Source organism: Mchenga conophoros, linkage group LG22 (assembly GCF_057382185.1).
Source record: "Mchenga conophoros isolate Kocher_MC1m ecotype Shallow Benthic linkage group LG22, M_conophoros_male_GT1.1, whole genome shotgun sequence".
NCBI lineage: Eukaryota > Metazoa > Chordata > Actinopteri > Cichliformes > Cichlidae > Mchenga > Mchenga conophoros.
In genome coordinates, this window is record NC_140546.1 from 33,860,010 (window position 1) to 33,883,270 (window position 23,261).

General features: G+C 39.8%; 2 long non-coding RNA genes across 2 annotated transcripts; one reads left to right on the forward strand and one right to left on the reverse strand.

The window, feature by feature from the left end:
• Positions 1–10,647: 10,647 nt before the first annotated feature.
• LOC146549777 (uncharacterized) lies at positions 10,648–12,402 on the reverse strand. Its single transcript, XR_014890569.1, has 4 exons — positions 12,176–12,402; positions 11,911–12,082; positions 11,406–11,526; positions 10,648–11,101 (listed from the first exon to the last, which is right to left on the reverse strand). It is a non-coding gene; the product is annotated as an uncharacterized LOC146549777 (long non-coding RNA).
• Positions 12,403–21,548: 9,146 nt separating this feature from the next.
• On the forward strand, positions 21,549–22,712 carry LOC146549778 (uncharacterized). Its single transcript, XR_014890485.1, has 2 exons — positions 21,549–21,866; positions 22,455–22,712. It is a non-coding gene; the product is annotated as an uncharacterized LOC146549778 (long non-coding RNA).
• Positions 22,713–23,261: the final 549 nt, after the last annotated feature.

Genomic DNA, 23,261 nt, shown 5'->3' on the forward strand with positions numbered 1-23,261 from the left:
ACAGGTTAAAGTCCAAAAAATGATTTTTTATTTAACCCAAAAAACATAATTGGTTAACTCATGCAAAAAGAATCAAAATCTTGGGCCCATAAAAGAGGTCAAACTAACAAAACTCTACTCAAAGTTGACAACACAACTGATAACTCAAACAACCTGACCCAACTTAATGAGACAAAGGGGAAACTTAAATAGTGGCTGATCAGCCCACAAAAACAGGAAAAGGGGTAAAACACACAAAACCTAACTAAACCAAACATAATGAACTCCAATTCCCCCCCATGGTCCTGAATTATGGCGTGAACCAATTTGTAGCCTTCCTTTAAAGCTCACTCCGCCCCTTTTCCACCTCTTGGCTCCTTAATCAAGGGACTGGAACCGCTGCAACTAAGGTAACTCAGAAAACAAAAGATTAATCATACATAACAGTGTAAACTAAAATGTGCGCACTTATTTTAGAATGCAGCGTTATGTGGATATGTGAATTAACTAAACCAAAACCAGTTATTTATTGTCCTGTAAATAAATCCCTATATTCAAAGAAAGAAATGTGAATGCAATGTTACTTATAAGCCTCCACACTAACATGGTGGGTATTACCACTGTGTGGCTGTAAGTGCAGCCATCACAGACACTCAAGCCTAACATTAACTGGTATAACGTTCACTTGTAACCAACTGTTCTTGTTGGTTAGCCAGCTCGTTGTCAGCTGTCTGGAGATGGAAGGGTTGCATGTCTAATCTGCTGACATTAACTAGCTGCAACAATATCAGGAATAAAGAAACCTGTTTATGCACGTCTTTGAGCCCTGACTTCCCTTCAGGAGTTGTGCTTTGGGGTGAGAAGGAAGAAGTTGATGTTTTATCTAAAACCGGTCATGTTATCTATTTCCTTCACATTTTTGCAACCACTTCCCAGATAATAAAACATGTATATTCCTTTATATGTTGAGACTAAACATGCAGAGACAAATTAAAATTTGCCTCCATGTCAGGCAAGTTCTCTTCTCCTGCCATCAACAATGCCCATCTAAGCCACTGTTTTCAAGATGGCGGGGAAACAGTGGCTTTCACAAACCAAGGTCTGCTTCTATGTATTTTAATAGACTAATTGTACGTTTTTGAGAATGTATCAGTTTGTTGGAAGATGTAATTAAACACCAATTAAATACCCTCAAAAAACTACTGACTGCACCTTTAAGTACAATGCAAATCATTAAAGGACCCAGTCTTAATGAGGTTTTATCCAATATAACATCAGTGATATTCAGGAACTAAATATACAGAACACTTTTAAGGTTAACAGAGTAACCTGTTTTAAATCTAGATGCTGTTTTAGGCTGATTCAGTGATGTCAACTGTGGAATGGGAAAAACATTATTTCAACTAAATAAATAAATAACAAATCACATTGTTCAATCATACAAACACACACATACACATTAATCTTTTTAAAAGTAGCCTAATGCGAAGCCTACAGCTTGAGTAAAACTGGATTCAGCACAAATTTTTCAATAACACATCGGCGAAGTTGTCCAGTCTTCCTTTATCCAATAACCCAAAATTAAATCAGTGCTCCCAAACTACAACCTGAAGACGCAATTAATACCTTGTCAAGGTGAGATTGTTGCGATTCCTTTCTTTGTGGTATGAAGGAAAAGCACTCTGTCACCTACATCTACTCTAGTTTAGGATACAGCATCTCAGCTCCTTACCAGTTTTAGGAGCCAGCAGCAAATAACCACAAACGTCTCTCCATTACCTCCCTGGTTTAGAATTGATTTTAAGATTTTACAAATCCCTTTTGGTTCATCTGTGGATCTGGTCCCATGCTACACAGCAAATAAACGGACACCATGTGAGACACTTTGCACCTTAGATCCTCAGCTGGGGCCTTTCTGGCTTTTCTGAAATCAAGAGTTAAATCTAAAGGCCATCCTTTCCCCATCACGACCCCTTGGGTATTGCAGAATCACTTGAAAACACTTTTAAGACATGTTTTATAGATGTTTTCATGGGATGCTGTTTTTTTGCCCTTTCATTATTTTATTTGTTACTGTATTTTTGGTTCAGCTCATTTTTCCTTACACTTGCTTTATTGGTCTTATTCTTCTGTTACTGTGCATTAATTATTTTGACATTTTGCATTTTTACTGGGATGTTTTCATCTGTCTCGATTGGCTTATTTTTATATTTTCCTTGTTTTGTTTCTGGCACTAATCTCTGGCTTCATGTTTTAATATAACATTTTGTTTTTTGCTCATTTGTGAACTAAAGCTATTAAAGTTAGTATTGCTGCATTTTTATTATTATCATTGTCATTTTAAAGTTTTGCTGCTTGCCGGTTACATTTCCAAAAACACGTCTTTCCCTCTCAGTTTCAGCTCTAAGTCTAAATGGAGCTTTTCCAAAGCTGAAAATGCGTGCATGTGGTTTCAGTGTGTACGGGGTAAACAGAGCTTTTCCAAAATGATGATGTAAGCCAAGTCACTCAGGATCGGGGCTGTGTGCCACATTGTCAGTTAAGTAAAGAATACAACCTTTTATTGTTATTGATCAGTTTAAATGTTAATTTAGTCAAATACATGGCAGAGAAGTTGCCATTAAACAGCAATTTTAGGTGATTCTGTCAAATATCGTTAGATTCTTTAAAAAAAGAAAAAAAGAAAAGAAAAGGAAAGCACTGAGGAACATGCAGTGTTTACTGAAAATATATCAACATGAACAACAGTGCTGTGAATTTAGCTCAAATAAAACAGAGGGAACCATTAATGGGAGGAGAGAGTAGTAACAAGGATAAGAAGACACATTTTTTCTTCAACTGTAGCTTTATCTGTGATTGTATACTTTAATTAAACTGTAACTGATATTTCACTTTAATATTATTAACTAAGATTTGGTGTTTACTTAGATTTACCAGTCCATCCACTTTTCAACTCTTATCTGTGGCCATAAGGTCTCAGTAATAACCGAAAGAGTAAGGTTGTGAATATAAGTGGCCGAAATGAGTTTCCCTCTGTAGGGTGGCTGGGCTCAGTCTTGGAGATACAGTGAGCAGCTTGGGCATCTGGAGGGATCTTATAGTAGAGCCGCTGCTCCTTTGTGTTGAAAGAAGCCAGCTGAAGTGGCTCAGGCATCTGGTATGGATGGTTCCTGGTCGCCTCCTCTTGGAGGTTCTCTGGCACACCCAACTGGGTGATGACCTGTGTGTAGACCCAGAACCCACGTGGGAGATTACACATCTTGTCTGGCCTGGAAATGCCTCAGGATTCTTCAGGAGGAACAGGAAAGTGTTGCTGGAGGACATCTTGAATACTCTACTTACCCTGCTGCGACTGCAACCTGACTTTGGATGGTGTGTGGAGGTGATCCCAGTGCTATTCCAAATCTACCTTAATTCATGCCTGGATTTTGAGTCTACTGCAAAAAAAATTTCAGCACAAAAATTAAAGCTTAATAAAAAGAAATTAAAAGGTTTTTCACTCTCATATTCAACAGGGCACTCTCAAAAAATCCTAAATATATTTTTGCAGAGTTTCAGACATATGTTTGATCTTCTACATCAGAATCCCTCACGAAGGTGAGATCTGAAACATCATTTAACTTACTGAACTGCAGTCATGCACGGAGAACTACAAATCACAGCATTCTGCTAGAAAGCTTGATATGCAGGGCATCTCTGAAGAAGTGTTTTGCTTGTGGCTTGTGGGCTTTGCAGCTGATGACACAGCTGCTGTAATTGGCTGATAGTCCTAAGTGAAAAGATCCTAACTTGACTGCAGCTCACTGCATGAATCAGAAATTAAAAGACAGTCCATGATGCTGTGAAACATAAGAAAGGTGAGCTGTTTTCAGATATTTATTGAAAGTCTGCTGTTCATATAGGTTTGCAGAGATGTGAGAACACACAGATGATGAACCCTTCACAAGAAAGCAGACAAAGCAGCCAAAAGTCCATCATCAACGCAGACTGTTTTCTTTGTTTGACAAGCAGAAATATACTGTAGCTGCCTATTTATTTATTCATGTATTCGGTTGACAGCATTTTTGTGATGTTGCATTTCGAGATTATTGCATATTAAATATTTAAGTTGAGTGGCATGCCTCGCTGATGGTGTTATTCAAACTAGGGATTTATTTCTGGAATTAAAAAGAGGACTTGACCGTTTGCATTTTGAACAAAACATGGAAATCTTGACCATTTTTTATTATTTCATAATGTTTTTAAATGTTCTTGTTGGTTAAAAATCGAAATAATTTAGTTTAAATTTGCAATAAATCTATAAACATCCTATTAACACACTAACAGACTTCATGAATATAAGCCAACTTTGGTTCCTGAATTCTTTTCAGAAACATCTCCCTTTATGTATTTATTTTTGAAATTGATCACAGCCTGCAGGTCAGAAAACTTGCCTGTGCCTGAAAACACACAAAGCCTTTAAAGACTGCAAACCAAGATCATCTTCTCAGGCGTGTCCAGAAAACCTTTAGCATCTACGTTCTCTTCAAAGTGATCGAGTTTTATCGAAAGGATAATAACTAGAGATGAGCGCCAGATCTCTGATCTCTGGCTACAAGGTTACCACTAGGGATTTTTCTGGCAACTAATTTCTTAGTTGACTAAACGAGAAAGAAGTTACATTAACAGACAAGTCTAAAACTAAGAAACACTCAGATATCAAGTTACATTTGAGGACCATGTTGAAAACATCTAAATAAAAGAATTTGAAAGCATTAATCAGATTCTTCAGTAATGAATCAAATGCCAAATGCTGCTTAACTGTGTAGCAGCTTACATTGTGCATTATGATCATTGTGCGCTATACTTTATACTTTGTAATAAACTGCGGCTGAAAAGTGTAGCACATTGTGCTGCACATGATGAATGATGCACTACAGTTAATGACACCCAGCTCTATAAAAGTTATATAAAATATTAAATGATGACAATACAATAAATCATCCATACTTCTGGTTTCTTTCGCCCACCGAAGGCCTAAGCAGGAACCCCAGACATTCCTCTCCCCTGCCAGCTCATCCCGGGGAACACTGCAGTGTTGCAGGGCCAGCCGAGATCTAACATCTGCAGCATGACTTGGTCTTCCACGGGCCTCCTCCCTATAGGACATACCCAGAACACCTCAGGAGGTGACCACATCAGCTGCCTCCTTTCAATGTGTAGGAGTAGCGTCTCTACTCTGAGCCCCTCATCACCCTACGCTGAGGGAAAGTCCATCTAACCTTCGGAAGATGCCCATTTGCGCCCTTTATATCTCATATCTCATTCTGCCGCCTTCAGAATAATTAACAGTAATAGGCCTGATAAACAGATCAGGCCTAGATTACCAGAATTATGACGTCTTTCTACAACAATGTCAGGGCTGCAGCGCCATCTGGTGGAAGGACACAACAATTTCCCCATATTGTGTATCAAATACAATTACTTTAAACCACCTTGTAGGTCTGGTGCCGACTAGTGACATTATCCACAATTAGTCAATCACACAACCCTAGCTACAACTGAGCAGTTTCTGGTTGAAGAGTTAGATTCATGTGAGGTATGGAGTGAGGGTTGCAGCTTGCTTGTCCAATATTTCTGGTATTTCCTGGGCTGTGCACCATATACCATATAACTGCCAGGCTGAGAGTGTTGAGAGATCTAAAAACAGCAGCTAGAAGTGAACGAGAAGCCGATCTTCAACAAGAAATTGGCCCAATTTAAATTAAGTAAGCTTTTTACGAGCCGATTTTTCAGAACTTTTTGATTTGCACCTCGTGTATCTTTAAAGTCAGCCGTTCCTTCCAGTCTCAAGCTGGTTATGTTATCTATTGGTAAATAAAGAAAACATATCCCAGCTGCTTGTTTGTGTTTGAAATCTATTCAAACATGTCCTTCTGTCAATATTGTGCTCTGTTGGTGATGGACACCTGCCTGCTGATTATTAACTGTCATTCAGGCGGCGATATTTACAGCCCAGCATCGGCATCCCACACATAGACTCCAGTACATTAAAGAACTCTTTCGTAGTGCAGCCCTCTGACTGATTGACTGCACACTCCAGCCTTGCCTCTTAACACTTGATTCAGTCCATCATCTTAAACCCAGAGTGTTCAAAATGTATTCTTTTTTTTTTTTTTTTTGGCCAACAGCTGCGAGATCATTTAATTTGTTTCCTATGCAAATCGAGTCATGTGTGGGATACCACCTCAAATCTGAAACATTTGACGGACGGGTGGATGCACAATTACTTCACCCTCACTGGCAGAGGAATAAAAAAAACTCTTAAGCTTGCAGTTAGTGCACACACACACACACACACACACACACACACACACACACACTCAGAGCAGCTGTCTGAGGCAGGCAGGGTCAAACGGTGGTTAATTAGTCCCGTCACCTGCTCAGGTCATCACACCTTCAGCTCGGCTCGACTGAATAATAATCCTGCAATATTAACACTGTCACATTGGCTGGGTTGCTGGAGTGAACCTGTTGTTGATATAATACATTACATCCTGCTGTCTCGCCTTCCTGACACAACACACACACACTTTCCCTATCTCTCCTGTGCTTCCCCAGCTGACTGAAGGGCCACCAGAAACTGTCACTTAGCACTAATGACTGCAACAATGGTGTGTGTGACAGGTCTCCTCTCCGTCTCTATCCTTGCAGCGGCATCACATGCGATTCCGTAATGTCTCGCTTCCTATCTGTTGCTGCTCTCTGTAAATTATATCAAATGTGTACCACTGTCGTGGTGGTCTGTCAAACTGCGAACCGGTTTTGAAATCTACTCTCTGAAATGTGTCTCATTAGCCCGATCTGTCTACATATTCCGGCAATGGGAGTTAATGATGTATTGAGACTATTCTCGGGGTGGGAAACAGTAGGTTTCGGCATCAAAGCGTGCGCCAGGAGGCTGTTTAGTGTTTGTTTCTCCGGGAGAGTCACTCTGCATGGAAAACAGACAGGTGCTTCACGGACACGGGGGGAAGTGGGAATGATTTCCCATCTGTCTGCTCCATAGAGATTTAAGAGGGCCATCTTATATGAGGTGGAGCGCATCTCCTTGCAGTGTGAATGGGGCAGAAAACCTGCCTTCCGCTCCTCAAAGTCCAACTTGGAATTCTGGTTTCAAATAATCTGTGACTGCCGGTATTTCCAGGTCCTTCTGATATCCTTATTACTGACGTCCATTTATGCTTACAAATAAAGGGGGGGAAAGCTTCTTATGTTAATATGCATTTTTGATGCAGATAAATACAATAAATTTAGTCTAAGATACTTAATGTGCTTCCTCGCAAGCAAGTGTATGCACACACATGTGGGGGATAGAGTGCTGGATGAACGCCAGCCAAGCCTCATTAGCTCCGAGCTGCCTCTCTGGAAAGACAGGCACAGCGAGAAAGGAGAGGGGGGAGGCACAGGGGGGGTTAGATAAGAAGAGCAGCGTTGAAAGAGAGTGAGAGGAGGCAGAAGGAGAGGAAAATCAGGTTTACTGAGCCCAGCACGGTGACCTGTTGGATTAAGACTATTAGAAACCCATCTGGGGCTGCTTGACCACTTCGCTGTCAGATCCTCCCCCAGCAGCCGCTCACCTGACCCCTACTGACACAATGCACCCCTGGGACACTCACAATAACACACACACACACACACACTGAAATGCTCGTGTCACTCCTGAAATGCCGCATGTTATTATATCTGACAGACGGAGAGATGACCCCTAAGTCAAATATAGCTCAAATTTAGGGATTGTTTCGTACCGGGGTACAAATTTCATTTGGGCACGTGGACTATAAAACTGCGTTAGCTACACAGCAAAATCGCCAGTGTTAAATTGACACTGTGAGTGTTAAATTTAACACTAGAAAAGTGTCTATATGTGTCCACTCTTTTGAGTGTTAAATTAACACTTTTCAAAGTGTTATATTTTTAACAACGAGCTAGTGTTATTTTAACACTGCAAAGAGTTAAAAATTAACACTGAGTAACACTGACCAGTGTCAAAAATATTCTACACTGGTGTTAAGTGTTAAAAATTAACACCGAATAGTGTTGGTGGTACTTTACACTAGCCCTGGTGTTAAAAAATTCAACTCTGAATAGTGTTAATTTTCTAACACTAACACTAGTGTCAGTCAAATCATTAATACCACCAGATTACAATAAACTCCCATTAATCTCTGATATCTCTACTGCTACAATTAACCCCCAACATCCACCCATTACAAAGAAATACAAGACATTAACGTTCCAAAATACTTTGTATTCAGATACACCACAAGTAAACAAGTCATACAAAATTACAGTATGGGACAATGTACATTTTGTCATCAGTGCCATTTGAAAATTGCCTATCATAAGGTCTATAGTACACCAGATCATCTACAGAGATCAGTGCAAAGACATCTAATCCATCCTCAATAACAAATGCATTTAAGTGATCATTGAAATATACTGTTGAGACCTTACAAGTTAGAAGATAAGTATTGAAATCGCTAACAATTATACTGACAATCTTACTGAACAAAGGCATCTCATTTTCAACACCAGAACAAACATACATCCCAACTTGATATTCTGTACCATAACTTTTGACCCAGGAAGTTGTAGAAACAATAGAAGAAACATCAAACATTTTATTCAGTGCTTCACTGCCTTTTAAGCTGCTGGCCAAGACTTCATTAATGGGGCCGAACTGTAATCTTTTAAAATAAAAATTTTCAAAATGAAAGGCTAATTGATTCTGATGTTTTTTTTACTAGTGTTTTTGTGATATTTTTAAAGTTCTTTACAGATCTTTTGAAGAACTTGTGCTTTGCTTCAAATCTCATGCACCACATATGTATGAGTGGCCCAATTTTTCTAATGCAGCGTGGGTAATGGATCATTAGGTGGTGCTTTGGAATCAAATTCCGTTCTGGAAAGAGAGATTTGAAAGCCTTGTGATGATCGGCAATCAGATGTTTCAAATAGCAAGTCATGCCATGAGTTATAATGGGTGAAAAAACAATGTTCACAATTTGAACTAACAAAAGTAGCAAGTTCCAATGTCCATCATTTCTGCAAACGATATCTCCAAAAATCAATGGGCTATTCCGCAAAAGACACCATGACTGCACAGCATTAAGCCCAAGATCTTTGCTGTTGTCATCCAGTTTTAGCCCACCTGGCCTGTTCCTTCTCTGTGCATATCCGTAGTTAAAGCTTATAATTCTCTGTGACAATGAATTCAAGGATATCAAAGAGGTCTTAATCAAGTACTGAAACACAAGCTTTAACTCATACTGCACCACTCCCTCTAGTAGATCATGCATTATGTCTACAGCATAGTTGTCTGAAATATGGAACAGCCGAAGTGAATTGAGTAAACAATTTCTTTTTACACCAAATGTTGAGGCCAAAGCAGGATTTTGTTGAATGGCACCACAGTGTTTGTAATGAAGTTCTTTGGAACGCAGTGTTAAGCCTACATGATCTTCACTAAAAACTGACTGCAACTCTGTCTTATCAGTTAAACAAAATCTACAACAATAGTTTGCACTAAATGATTCAACAAAACCAAAAATGCTATGTAAAGCCAAGTTGTCACCTGTAATCTGAAAAAGCGAACCTCTCACAGGTGTGGCTGAAAAGGGCACTTGCATTCCTTCAGTCTCTAAAATCTTTAGATCATCAACAAGTGGCTTTAGGATAGGATCAAACCCATATTTTTTTAAGTCTTCTGAATGAAAAAGGGCTACAAGATGAATGTTCATCAACACAGAATTTAACTCTGGTGGCAAATTTCTCAAAACAAAATAAATACAACCAAGTTTGTGCACCCCCTTTTTTGAGCCTAAAGGATTAGCAGTTTCAAAATCGTCATAGTAGAGCTGGATCTGGAGAGCATGTTCTTGTTGTGAGAATAAACTGTGATTTTTGAAGTAGGAGCCGTCATTTAAATCTCTGTACAATCCCTCCATGTTTAGTTTTTTTTTCTGGAAACTGCTACAAAGTTCACTGTTTCGAAACATAGATGAAAGGGATCCCATGATAGGAACGTACATGAATTTATCATTGACAGGAACTTGCCTGTATGTCCCTGTTGTTCTATCTTTGCGTACATCAAAACGCACACCAAGAACATGCTCTATGGGTTCAACTATTTTCCATTTTTGCTCAAAATATCTTATCCTTTTAGATTCTGTGTTAAGACATGAAAATGGATTTTCAAGCTGATCAAAGCAATCCTCAACTTTTTCTAAGGGTTCTCTTGATGTATCAGTTGACAAACAGTCGACAACAGATTGTTTTGCATGTGCATGGATGTCATTAACCAGTTCCTCCAATGAACCAACTAAACACTGTACAGTACTTTCAGGAACTCCTGATGATTGTACTTGAGCAATAACAGAGCTGCACATGTTCAGTATTTGCCTTTTTTCAACTGGAACCGGTGTAGTTATTGTCATGGGATGAGCCACATTTACAGGCTGTGAAACAGAGGTTCCATCGTTAGGTACAGGCTCAAAATTGTTGATGACCTCAGAGTGAACGCAGTCTCCATGTGCTCGGAATAAGTGCCGCTTGTAACCAGAGTACGTGTGAAAGATAAATGAACATCCAGGCTCTCCACAGGTCAAACGTAAAAACTTTCCTGGGTACAAACCATGCTGGAACTTCAAATGTCTAAATAACACTGAGCAACTTGTGTGGTGTATCTTGCAAATGTAACAGATGAACATTTCCAGTCAAAGTGCTGAATAGTGGATATCTTTAAACCGTACAGTGAAGACTTCCTCTTGTTTCATTGACCCGAGGACTGTCCTTCACGCTGCCAACATCAATGCCATACACTTGATGGTCTGGATGAATGTGTAGAAGTTGTCCAATGCCTTATCAAAGGACACGGCAAATTAAAAAATGTGCCTTGAAAAGTTTTGCCTTGTCAAAACCTGCATCTCCCATCTGTGTCACACAGGGAATGACCTTTTGATCTAGGACAATGTAGAAACTTTGGGTAGAAACTTTGGATGATGTTCTTTCTTTCTCCAACCCACAGGACGAATGGCTGAGTGGGGCCAGCCTTAAGAAAAGCCTCTGTGCTACCTCCCACCTGAGGGAGAGAAAGAAACCAAGTGATTCACATTAAACAAAATTGATAATCTGATGTTGAGGCATTGCTGTTTGAAATTATGACAATATTAAAATGTTTCACTCCGCGCGCACAATTATTTTTGTTTCAATGTGTACATTTAGTTTTAATAGAAACAATGACATGTCAGTCCTGCAACACCAAGCTTGTCTGGGATAGATACATCTGCTGCAGGTTGGATCACCTTGCCATCTTAAAATATCAGCCGTTGATAATTTGCATCTGTTCTCATCAAAAGAGAAATATACAATTCTAAAAAGCATACCTTGATGAATTTCATTAGGTGGTGAGCAGCATCTGATGTGCTAATCTTTGAAGACGTCCTTCCCTTAGATGTTGGAGTGAAGTGAAGCAGCAAAAGATGGCAGCCGCCTCGCAGTCCCAAACTACAGAATAGAAATTAAGATCATCACAATTACTGTCATTTACAGGACCACAGCAGTCATTTTTCCACGTTATGTAATACCATGATGACATTTTAGACACCTGATAATTTTTCTAATAAGGCAGTTTTCCAGCGCCTTGGTATAAAAATTCATTTCTAGAGACTTAAAATCTTCTGGCCACCAAGTGAAGTAGATATCGAGTCATAACAATAGTAAGATTATGTAACTTTTTTTGTGTTCAAACTACATTAAATGTCATTTCAGGTTTAACATGTTTGTAAGCTTGTTTTCATACCATACAGAAATGAGTGATATATTGTGTTGTGGGAATTAAGCAAATGCTGTAAAGGCATGCAAAATCTACCATTTCCAACTTACACTTACCAGCCTCGTTAGAGTAACGCTGTGCAGAAATGAGCAGCTCATCCAATTCTGTACTCTGGGACAGATTTTTGCAATCTTTGATGATCCTTGGCTTGAAGAATGTTGGCCACTTTGCAAGGAACTTACCAGACACTTCCTCCCCAAAAAACAGCATTGTGAAGTCTTGGTCAATCTTAAACACAAAGTGTAACAACAGAAACAACACATTAACAAGAAAACAAACAAAGGAACCACAAAGCAGTCATTAAATTATTTTATGCCTTACCAAGCCAGGTGTATCCAGAAATCTTGGGAAAAGGTCCAGGACAGTAGAAGCTATGGCAGGTTCTTGAACCACTTTTTGCCTATGTTGAAATGTCACCTTCATGTTGTCTTTGACATGTTTCATGTCAGTTGAGTGCCTCTTCCTTGCATTTATCACCTGACAACGGCCTCACATTTGAACACAAGTTGCGAAGAGTCTTGGGGCTGTCTTGAAAAGCTGACTTTGATTAGTTCATCTCTTCTCGGGAACCAGCATATCACCACCTGCCAAGAGTAAAATAAGGTCCAGCATATAACGCCATTTCTTTGCAAAATATCTAGCATGTCTAGTCCCTTTAGACTGAGTTAAAATTAATTTTGTTAAGAAAAACATCCTTGATCCATTTTTTAAGTAGTACAAGCTGTGTAACATGACTGCAATACAGTATTCTCTCAACTATCACAGGGGTTAGTAGGAACCATATTTCTATTTTATTATTTTTTATATATTTTAAGCGATAAAAACCCTCCCCACAAATATTCCTGACAATGTAGCGTTTGGTTTGTTCGTTTTTAAATTTCAAATATTGTATAACAAGACAAAACTGCAAATATGAACGCATCCCCCCCTCTCCCTCTTAACTAACCGATGCCTTTAATTGAACTACCAAATTAACACAATGGTCCTCTCTTTCTGGTCAGACACTTTGCAGCACTTCTGCTGTAATTTTATTCATATTTAACAAAATAAAAATGCAGAAATAAGTGTACACATTAGTTTTTGACTCTCACTGAACTAACAAAGCCAATCCCTCCACATGTTTGTACTCTCTTGTTACCTCGGCCAGGTCCGCGGCTCTGAACCGTGGTAATGACACCTCTGGCCAATACGCTGGGTTGTCGGGCTTGTAGCTTTACTGTCAGCGAACACAGTGTACAGTCGAATCTTAACAGCTTTCTTACAAGCAGGCACTCATTTTGGCGGCAGTGGTTATTATTATATTTACATGCTCTCTTCTTCCATTTCTCATCGGTAACAGCTCTTACTTTCTCCCTCTCTCGCGCTCAAACACACAACGGGAGGGGCAGTTCCACACGTTCTCCCCGCAGCACGGACTACACTACCCATGAGGGCCGGTAACACTCTGCCCTCATTGCCTTTATATTAAATCATTTTTGGCTAATGACAAAAAAAAGTCACTTTAAGGGCCAAATTGCATTATACTTCTTCACCTCACCTGACGTGGGCCGCAAGTGGCCTTTGGGCCACGAGTGGCCTCTGGGCCGCGAGTTTGAGACCACTGACCCTAAGGCTTTGGCAGTTTAATTCGAAAATAAATAAAAGGCATTTAATAAAAACTGAAATATATTAACATGTAATATTCATTACAGTCTGCCAATAGCCAGATTATGCTAAATGAATATTAGGAAAGAAACTGGTACTTTGCAGAGTTCTAGCTAGCAGTAGCCCAGCTTAACAAAAACAGTTAAAATTCAAATATGACACTTAAAGATGATGTATTTTGATATAAATACTATTTCTTTTACTAGTTATCATGTTACTTGTTCTAACATCAATCTAAAACTTAATATTTAACCGAATAAAACTTACCGCATCAGCAAGAAAAAATGGCGACCGAAGATTCTGGATTGCGAAGCTCCACAGGAAATGAAGGTGTGGTCTAATTTAACACCCACAGTGTTAAAATGCAGTAACGACTAAAATCTACACTTACACTTTTCAGGAATCAACTCCCGATGTGTTATTTTAACTCGATTAAGTGTTGAACTAACTCGGAACGCTGTTGAAATCTACTAACACTGAAAAATCAACACTGGCATTTTTGCTGTGTAGTCGCCATGGATGTTCTGGGTGACCCAGTTACTACTTCACCAAACAAGGGAAGAAAAAAATGAGCTGACTGCTTTCTGAAGGTAAGAAAACTGTCCAGTTAAAATTGAGCACTGGGGTCTAATGAATGAGGTTAAACATTTCCGATTTTAAAAGAACGCGTTTCATTTCACAGACTTGAGTTGGGAATGCTATTGCACACACAATGACAGGTTACTGTGGCTAATGTTAGCACTGCTGGCTAATGTTAGCATTGCTAGCACCATCACCCTCCCTTTCTTGCAGGTTAACTTGTCAGCACCTGTGCAGGCAGAATAAAGGTACATGTTGCTGTGATTGAGTAGTGATGTGGCAGTTTACTGCATACACACAGTTGAAAGTGCTGTTATCCATTGTTTTGATTTTTTCCACCTTAAAAATGAAGTTCTGGTAGTTCCTTGCCCAGACTGTGTTGTAATTATTAGATAAAGTTTTCATTAATTCACAGAAAATTTGGGGTTTTAAAAACAACAACAACAACAACAAGAAAACACAGAAATTTCTTTAGCAAATAGATACTTTTCTGTCGTTTAATTGTTTATCTATTACTTAATGGGAGGTGGGGGTCTTTATCAATGAGAAAAGCTGTAAAACTTGTTAAAATAGAGTTAAAAGTTCCAAATCTATGCGCACCTTCACATTTTATAAAGCCGTCTAGTGGCCTTATGTTTCTCACCCCTGGCTTAAGGCTACTGAAGATCAAGTTAGTTAAACTGTCAGCTTGTGTGCAAGCAGTATTGAGTTTAACAGCTGGAGAATAAGGTGTCACCTCAGGGAGAAAAGCGCATCGGTCTCATCAATTAGTTCCATGGATTAACGAGTTCAGGCCCAGACGAGTAAACCTGCTACAAAGCCCGCCTTTTTCTGACAGGTTAAACTGTGAAATTCGCTTTTTTGTGAACAATACCAAACCTGACATTCACAGATGACCTTTTCAACTTAGTCAGACTTAATTTTCCGAACTATGTGAAACTTAATTACTAGACGTGTGTCATCATCCAGTTGTGCAGAATACTTGTCTAAACCGCTGCAAGTTGGTTTTCAAATGTATCCGGTTTTCTGGGCCTCCTCCTTTCTTCCTGCTTGTATAAAGTTGTTCCACTTACTTAGACAGGTGCTTGTAATAAGGAATCAGACACTGTGCTTGATTTATCTGCGTAGGATAAAGTTCTGCAATACAGAAATGTAGTTGAACTATCTCAGCTTAAATGACTGCTAAAAGGAGACCAAAATCAAAACATATACGCGATTAGCTATTACTTATAATCAGAGTTTGGTTAATGGCTTTAGCTTTACTAGGGACACCAACAGCCCTCAGCCTAAGGGCATCATTTGTTAGGAGATGCTTGCTAATACTCAGATGGTGTCAAGCAAGCTAATGACAAGCAAATATCTCTTCTTAGTCAAAGAAGCACTGGATCTAATGTGGTTTGTTGACATAAAGGAATTGGGTGGGAAATGAGTGCTTTTAATACACTATTGTCCTTTTAGCAACAAAACTAAGTATTTTGCTATTGTATGACTTTATTTTATATGTGTATTTTATTGTATTATGTGTTTATATTTAACTCAAAATCACAACAACCGTCACTTTGATGTGCTTAATATGTAAGACCATACAGTTAGAGAGAGAAAACAATCAACACCGGCCAAGCACGTGGCGACAGTGGGAAGGAAAAACTCCCTTTTAGCAGGAAAAACTCTTCCAGCAGAACCAGTCTCAGGGATGGTCAGCCATCTGCCATGACCGTTTGGGTTGAAGGATGGGAGACAAGACGAAAGATACAGTGGAACAAAGCCAGATACTGATGATTAAAGTGGATTATAAACACAAAGTCAAAGTTCACCACATTTTATACCTAATAAATCTTATTTGTTAATTAAAGCTGTATAAAAAATTATAATGCCTATTGAATGTGCCTTTAAAACACTGTAAACACGTCCTTACAGGAAAGTGTTAAAAAGACTGAAATGTTCCCCACAGGTTTCTGTTCGTCTTTGTTTTGTAAGTGCAATAATTTCAATATGGACCCACAGTTCCTCACCATCCTCTGTGTTTATCTCTCTCTTTCCTCTCACTCTCATCTCATTAGCCTATTTTGCTTTGCTGAAGGGTACCAGTCCCTTCTGGGAAACTTTTGTGGGTGGTTTCTTTGGTTTGAGTTCATCTTAGGCGGCTGAAAAATAATACTGCTGGCTTCACTTTCGGAGCGGGCAAGAGCCTCGCTACATGAGATTATGAGCTGTGAGGCTCAACGCAGACAGACGAGCTCCCAGCTGAATCACTCCACATCAAACCCTTCAATCACCCACCATTTACTGGGCTAAGCACAGTTGAGAGGGCTCCCCGTTGCTCCGTACACACACTTGTGTACACACAAACCTGCTGCACAAATGCTCACACAAAAGAGAATAATTGGTTTTGAAAAATGCTCTTGTACGCATGGACATGCACAGGCCAGCAAATGCATGCACACACACACACAATTAGATGACACATGCGAACACATACTAATGAGCAGCCATTTAGATATGCAGCGTGTCTTTGAAATGAGTTAAATGCAAAAGAGAAATATTTATTAGGTTGATATCACTGTTTCTGTGCAAAAGTGCGGTCTGTGCAGCGGAGAGTGCAATGTGCGGATGAGCGCATGTCCCGACGGTGGCACCACAGGGACAAAGTGATTAGTGATATCCATCCGGCAAATCATGCACAAGCACATCATTACCATGCTTCCCTCTACCCTTTTCCTTTCCCTCCTCTCCTCTCATCTCGGTCTCTCTCTGGGGTGCATTCACTCCCAGCGCTCCTTAAGTGTTTTAACGTGTTAATAATCATTAGGCACTGTTCAGTCCAGTGGGAGAGGTGGTGATAGGATGGATCGGGGAGGAGGAGGGGTGGGGGTGTAATGATTGCCTGACCTCTGACCTGCACCCCTCGACCCCCACCCCCTCCCGTTCCCCACCTCTCCCCATTCTGTGTTGTGCTGCTGGCCTCTCTCATCTCGGGGGTCCATCAGGGACCTATTAAGGGCTGTCTCACACTCCGCCACCTCACTTAACTCTGCCTTGTCAATATGCTACAGCATGTGTGTGAGGGACAGAGAGACAGAGAGTTTGTGTTTATATTCACCTCCCTGTCTAGGAAGCCAGTTTCTTTCCTCCCCGTTTCCCCCCTCCCTCTCCCCTTTTTCTGTCGATCACTTATTTTCTGCCACGTTTTTTTTCCCTTTCTATTTTTTTAACCCCTCTCACTTTCTCTCTCACTTTTTCTATTTCTCTGTGACTCTCCCTCTCTCTTTCTCTCCTCCCTCCCTCCGTCCCCCTTGCTGCGTCTGTCTTTGGAGATGCTAATTCCCGGTCCGGGGAGACTAGATGAAACAGAGCTGAGTTTCTCTCATTAGCTGACACAGATGCCGAGGCGTGTGGACCTGAATAACAACACCCTGGCAGGCTGCTGCCTCCCCTTCCCTTCCACATGCTCTGTTGACGATCTCACATTCCAGCCATATTCCCCACAAAGCTCAGAGTGTGAGTGTGCGCGTGCGTGTATCAGTCTGTTTGCTTATCTGTATTGCAAGTTTTCTTGAAATATTGCGTGTGCTGCAATGCCATTTTTTAAAAGATCTGGGGGATTTCTTCAGGGAGTCTGGCTAATTTTTAAAACACCTTGAGTGAGCTATGTAACTTCAACAAGATTTTTTTTTCAAGTTTTGAGACATCAGTAACATTACAACAAACAATCAAGACCATCGTAAGTGAAAAAGTTGGCAGCCTTCATGCAATACTTCACAGCGGTTGCATAGCCAGGACTGGAGTTCAGGACAGGCCGATTATTTCAGAGTGTAACGAAAAGAAAAGTTGTTTTGTTCTGACTGTGATTGCTACAACACCTATGGATAGTAAGAAAAACTGCGCATACACACACAAGCAGAATAGTTTGCACTGCTTGTGCAGGTAAAATTAATCTCATTCGCACGTCAGCTCTCACATTCACAGTTTTCCGCTCTTTTCCAGACCTTCAGAATCCTTTCAGCTTTGTCACCTTTCACGACAGCCTGTTGTATTCTTGTCTTGGTGAGAACTCTAAATGCTTCTAAAATCTTATCAATCCTGGGACCAGCTGCAGTCCTCAGCTTCAGTTCACCAGCGCAGTAGCATTTGCAGGTGGCAGTGACCCTTCGTCCTCATCAGCCAAAGCACCTGAACCAAGAACAACAACCACAACACTAAAGTGCTTTGACTGACTCGCGGTGTGTGACAGATCAGGTCAGGTCATATTTCTGTGAAACTGGGTTAATTGTTTTTCAGAGCAAAGCCAAGTTGAAACAAGAGTAAGGGACCAAACACTATATTTTTAGCTTTACAAATGGCCTCAGTGGCTGGAGGATCTCCCCTCTTCTTTATGCAGGAACAACGATCTTTCTCTCCTGCACCTTTGAGTAATGCAAGTATATGGTATTGTCCCATACACTGCAGTCATATTTATTTAATTTAGTCTTACTTAATATTTTCTCCTGGTATTTCATACCCAGGTACACTGACTCCATCCCCTTGTAGTTTAAGAAACACTGTGGTTTAGATGGAAGAGACGTTGCAGCACCAGAAACAATGCAACATTACCTTAAAAGCGACATGGTCTTTTATTTTCTTCTTGCTTCACTATTCATCCACGCTCGGTGTAACCATGTGGAGACAAAATGAAGACGCTGAAACAGGAAGGTAAAATGCCACATTGTACGTACGAGAAACTGTGACATACAACTCCACTTTTCCTGTCTATGCCACAAGAAGAGTAATAGTAGGTGTGTGGCCGACCATGGCTGCTGGTATTACCAACCTTTTGGACATGAAACACACGACACACCAAACAAAAAGCTTTCATAACACCATCATCTATGCTAAAGACTGGGTCTTTAGGATGCTTCACAAAGTTTGGTGCACTGTTGCATGACTACAGCGAGCAGGCTGCAAAACAGTGACATGAAATTCCAAATTTATCGTCTCTGAACCTGTTGTGTAACGTTATACACAATGAAAGCATTGTGTTTTTGCAGAAAATTCCTGCTCAACGGACACACTGTGAAAAAAATTTAAGTCGACATCAAACAATGAGTCCTGATGTTTCTAAACAAGAAAAGGAAGAAACTGAGATTCTGGGTTCATCCAATTCTCAGGAGAAGGCAGCAGCAGGGCGAAGTTCACGGTTTGATCCAGGACTTGAAGCTGTATGATGGCTGCTTTTGTGCATATTTCAGGATGTCAGTGGGGCAGTTTGAACTCTTGTTGGCAGAGTTTGGACCACATCTTAGGAGGCAGAGAAATCATTTCAGAGAGCGGACTGACCCAAAGCAGCGTCTAGCTGTGTTAAACAGCAACATATCACTGTATATCCAGTACCGGTGTGTGTTTTAGCTACGAGCACACACACTTGGAGTGATCAGACTGAAAAAATCGGAAAGATCAAGCTTGGTTTGGAAAGAAAAATGGCGCAGAGTTGTCCTGCAAAATTACACAGTTGGTTTCCATTAAGAGCACTTAATGCATATTTTTAACACACAAAATATTTGCACAGATTTTACGTGTCCGGTGTGTAAAGGTCTTTCGTATCTGTTACTAATAAAAACTCCCCTAACCTTAAGATGAGAAAATTTGGCGTTTGGCACTTACCCTCAGGGAGTCTTTTGAAGTCTTTGGTCCAAACACACATGTTTTAGGTAAATTTAAGTTCAGTTTATATAGTCTAATAATTATATAGATATAATTTAATTTTCATTACTGTTACTTTATCAGCACATAGTGTATGGAAGCTTTTTAATGTAATGTTGAGTTTTTAAGTAAAGATGTGCGCTACAGTACCATGTGGTTGAAGTTGCCTCATGACAGCTTGTCTAAACTGTTAAATCACTTTAAATGAAATTTTAACAAGGCATTTTGAACAAACTCCACATAAATATGAATATATTTTAGTAATTAATTTTTAAGTAATCTCGGAATGAGCTTCAGCAGTGGGAGTCTACAAAACCTGAAAGCTGCTTAACAAAGTCAGAGCCAGTCATTAGTTGGGAGATTGCTCTGAACAAAAAAAAACAAAAACAAGCCTTTCAGAAAATACTTGAAAACATGACAATGTTGAAGAATGAACACGGAACACAGCAAAAACATTCGACATGTACTCCACGTAGAAGCCGAACAAAAAAACACGAGCTCTGCGACAGGCAGTAATCCGGCGTTAAACCAGATCCACATGTTAGTCAGATGATACTTTCGGGCATTTCTGCGCTTCCTCGAGAGCCAGACATGACCTCACCGGCCAACGTATGTCATCATCACCGTCGTGTCCTACCTGATCTCCACTTCTGATAGTCACCTCCCCACATAGATCTGCCCTCTCACGCACATGCGGCCGTACATAATTCAACATTCATTTATTGAGGCCCGGCTCCTACCTTCTTGCATAATGAATCAAAGAATATTCTGGGTTTAGCTGCAAATTTGACTATTTTTCTACCCACTCACACACTGCTGCTCCTACACACACACACACACACACACAGGACTCTTTAACTGAGAGATTGGTCTGAAGTGACAGTAATGTAATATTAATAGCCGGGGGGATGACAGTCTGTCCCCATTGTGTTGATACCCGCAGGCTTGACAGAGCTTTGGTCACACATCCCACTGCTGTACATCTGCTAACACTAGTACAATAAGTCCTCTCTGTCTCTTTCAATCTTCTCTCACTGCCTCTGTTGTTTTGCTTGCAGACTTGAAGATTCAGGGTCTTCTCTGCCCAAGATGTAAGAGCTCAGAAGGAACTTAGCCTGCAAATAGCAAAACACATGTGTTATGATAATTAAAATAAAGTATCTGTTGTTCCAATAACAGTTCAGTAATGCCAGATACAGTCATCTTGTTTAATAAAAAGCCTGAAATTGTTTTTGTTTTAAGTCTCTGTGATCATAGCACTAACACAACAATATTTTCTATCAAAAAACTATTAAAACACTCAGCTAACACACACTGGTGATGACTCAGTGGGGAGGGGGTTATGTTTCTGCCACAGACTGTATTAAAAAGATGGCCTGTGAGTATGTGAAGTAAGGCAAATTTAAAGGGGTTTATCCCTGCATTCTTTCAAACAGCCAGCAGGGGGAAATGCCTCAGGTTTTAAATGTAAAACACCTCCAGGTGTGCTGTCATGGGCCTCTCGGGGGTCGGCAGCAGGGTCTGATTGCTGGTAAATAAAGATGGCTTAGGGCGTGGCTGTTTTGTGATTAACAAGTTGCTTCCATATGAGCATCCAGTGCTTCAGATTTCCTCTTGATTTTATTCAAAATTGTCCTTGTCAAAAAGAGACCCTAAAGCATATGCTGTTCAGTTTTCTTTTCTTTAGTCAAAACATCACATTTCATGTCGAAGTGAATAACAGGTTCACGTTGTTTACCAAGCTAGCTAGTACTAGCTTTATGGGCTCCACACAGCAAATTCAAAAGTGTTAAATTTTTTGGTGTTAATAGTCTCCTTGCAAAAGTAGAGTTAATTTTACTCTAAGCAGAGTCACATTCTTTTAATGTAACTCTGAGGTGTAAAATGATAGTAGTTAAAATCGAGTGTTAAAAATGAGTGTTTCTCTGTCAAATCTGGAGGTGTTACAATGGAAACATTAACTCTTGACCTCTTAACTCTGAACTCCTAGAGGGGCTATGACACCAACAGAGTAAATTCACAGACTCCGCCCCCAGCACGGCTCCAATCGAAGCTGAAGTGAAGCCGTTTCAGAACATTTTGCTCTACATATTTGAGTTGTTTGCCATGCTTGGTAAGTCATTTTTTCAAAGATTGTTTCAATTGTTATTAGCCTTTACTTCTGTGGCTCTTTGGAGTTGAGACAAAGCTGTGTGAAAGGCATTAGCCATGTTGCTCGCTGATAGCATAATATTCTGTTTTAGCTAGCTGAAAGGTATTGTTTGCGGGCAAATACCACAGCCTTGAAAAAAGCTTCCATGTGAATTTTCAGTCAAACGTTTGGTCAAATACACCTAAAACAATGTCTAGAATGTGAAATGTTGGTATAATGGTGCTACTTGAAGCCTGAAAACGATCGCCCATAAAAATAAAAATAAAAAAACGGGCAAACAGCAGTAGCTGACGTCCTGACTGGGTTCTACGTTAGAATTTAGATCCCTCCAGAGTTTTGTGCACACGGTTTAGGTAAAAATGAAAAAGGTTGAGGTTTTACATTTAGTTCAGTATTACCTGTTGCCTGTGTCCTTGTCTTTTGGGAAAATACTTTACACAAGTAATGGCTCAAAGAGGATTCCTTTTTTTTTTACTGTGCTGCAATTGTTTACTGGATTATTTGTGCCGTTAATTAGTGTCAACTAATTTTTATTCAATCTCCACACAGGATATGCTTGTGAAGATGGAATATGGGGGAGAGCAGAAGTGCGTTGAAGTTCCACAAAGGGATGAATGAAGGACATGCATATTGTATTGAAGAAATAAGTGATGAGAATGCTGTTATTTGCATTTACCAGCTCACCTATGTCAGACCTTTTGATAAACAAAATTCTAATGAAAGTGAGAACATGTATACTGTTACATCTTTCAGAAAATGTTTTGAAATTGTGGTGCACAGTTCAGAATAAATGTTTTTCAAAAACCATTGCATCTTTTTAGTAAATGTTTATTTCCAAAAGAAATTTCTAGAAGTTCAGAACAGTAAAATTCCCGCTTTTTAGAATGAATTAGAAGATAACTCTTACGTAGTTAAGCTAAAATACTCTTTGAGAGTTAATATATTTAAAACTCTTAACACCAAGTGTTAAATTATCAACTCCAGACAGATTTGGTGTTTAACACTAAATCAGAGTTAACGTACCAACTCTCCAAAAAGAGTTAAATTAACACTCTCTGGTGTGGACCCATATAGACACTTTAATAGTGTTGAAATCAAATCCGACAGTGTTAATTTGGACATGCTGGATTTGCTGTGCAGGCTCTCGTGCAAATATGTAAAAGTCTGGTTTAAAAAAGGATGCATGCAAGATAGCAACAGCTGAAATCCCAAACTCGAGCCTTTGAGACCTCACATTAACAGTTAATGTCTCTGTACGTGCATGTTAATTAGATGGAATATTTAAAATTGGCATTTGAGGTCGCTTTTGCAATTGTTTACCTCAAGGTTAATTTTAGAAACTCACACAGAATAAAC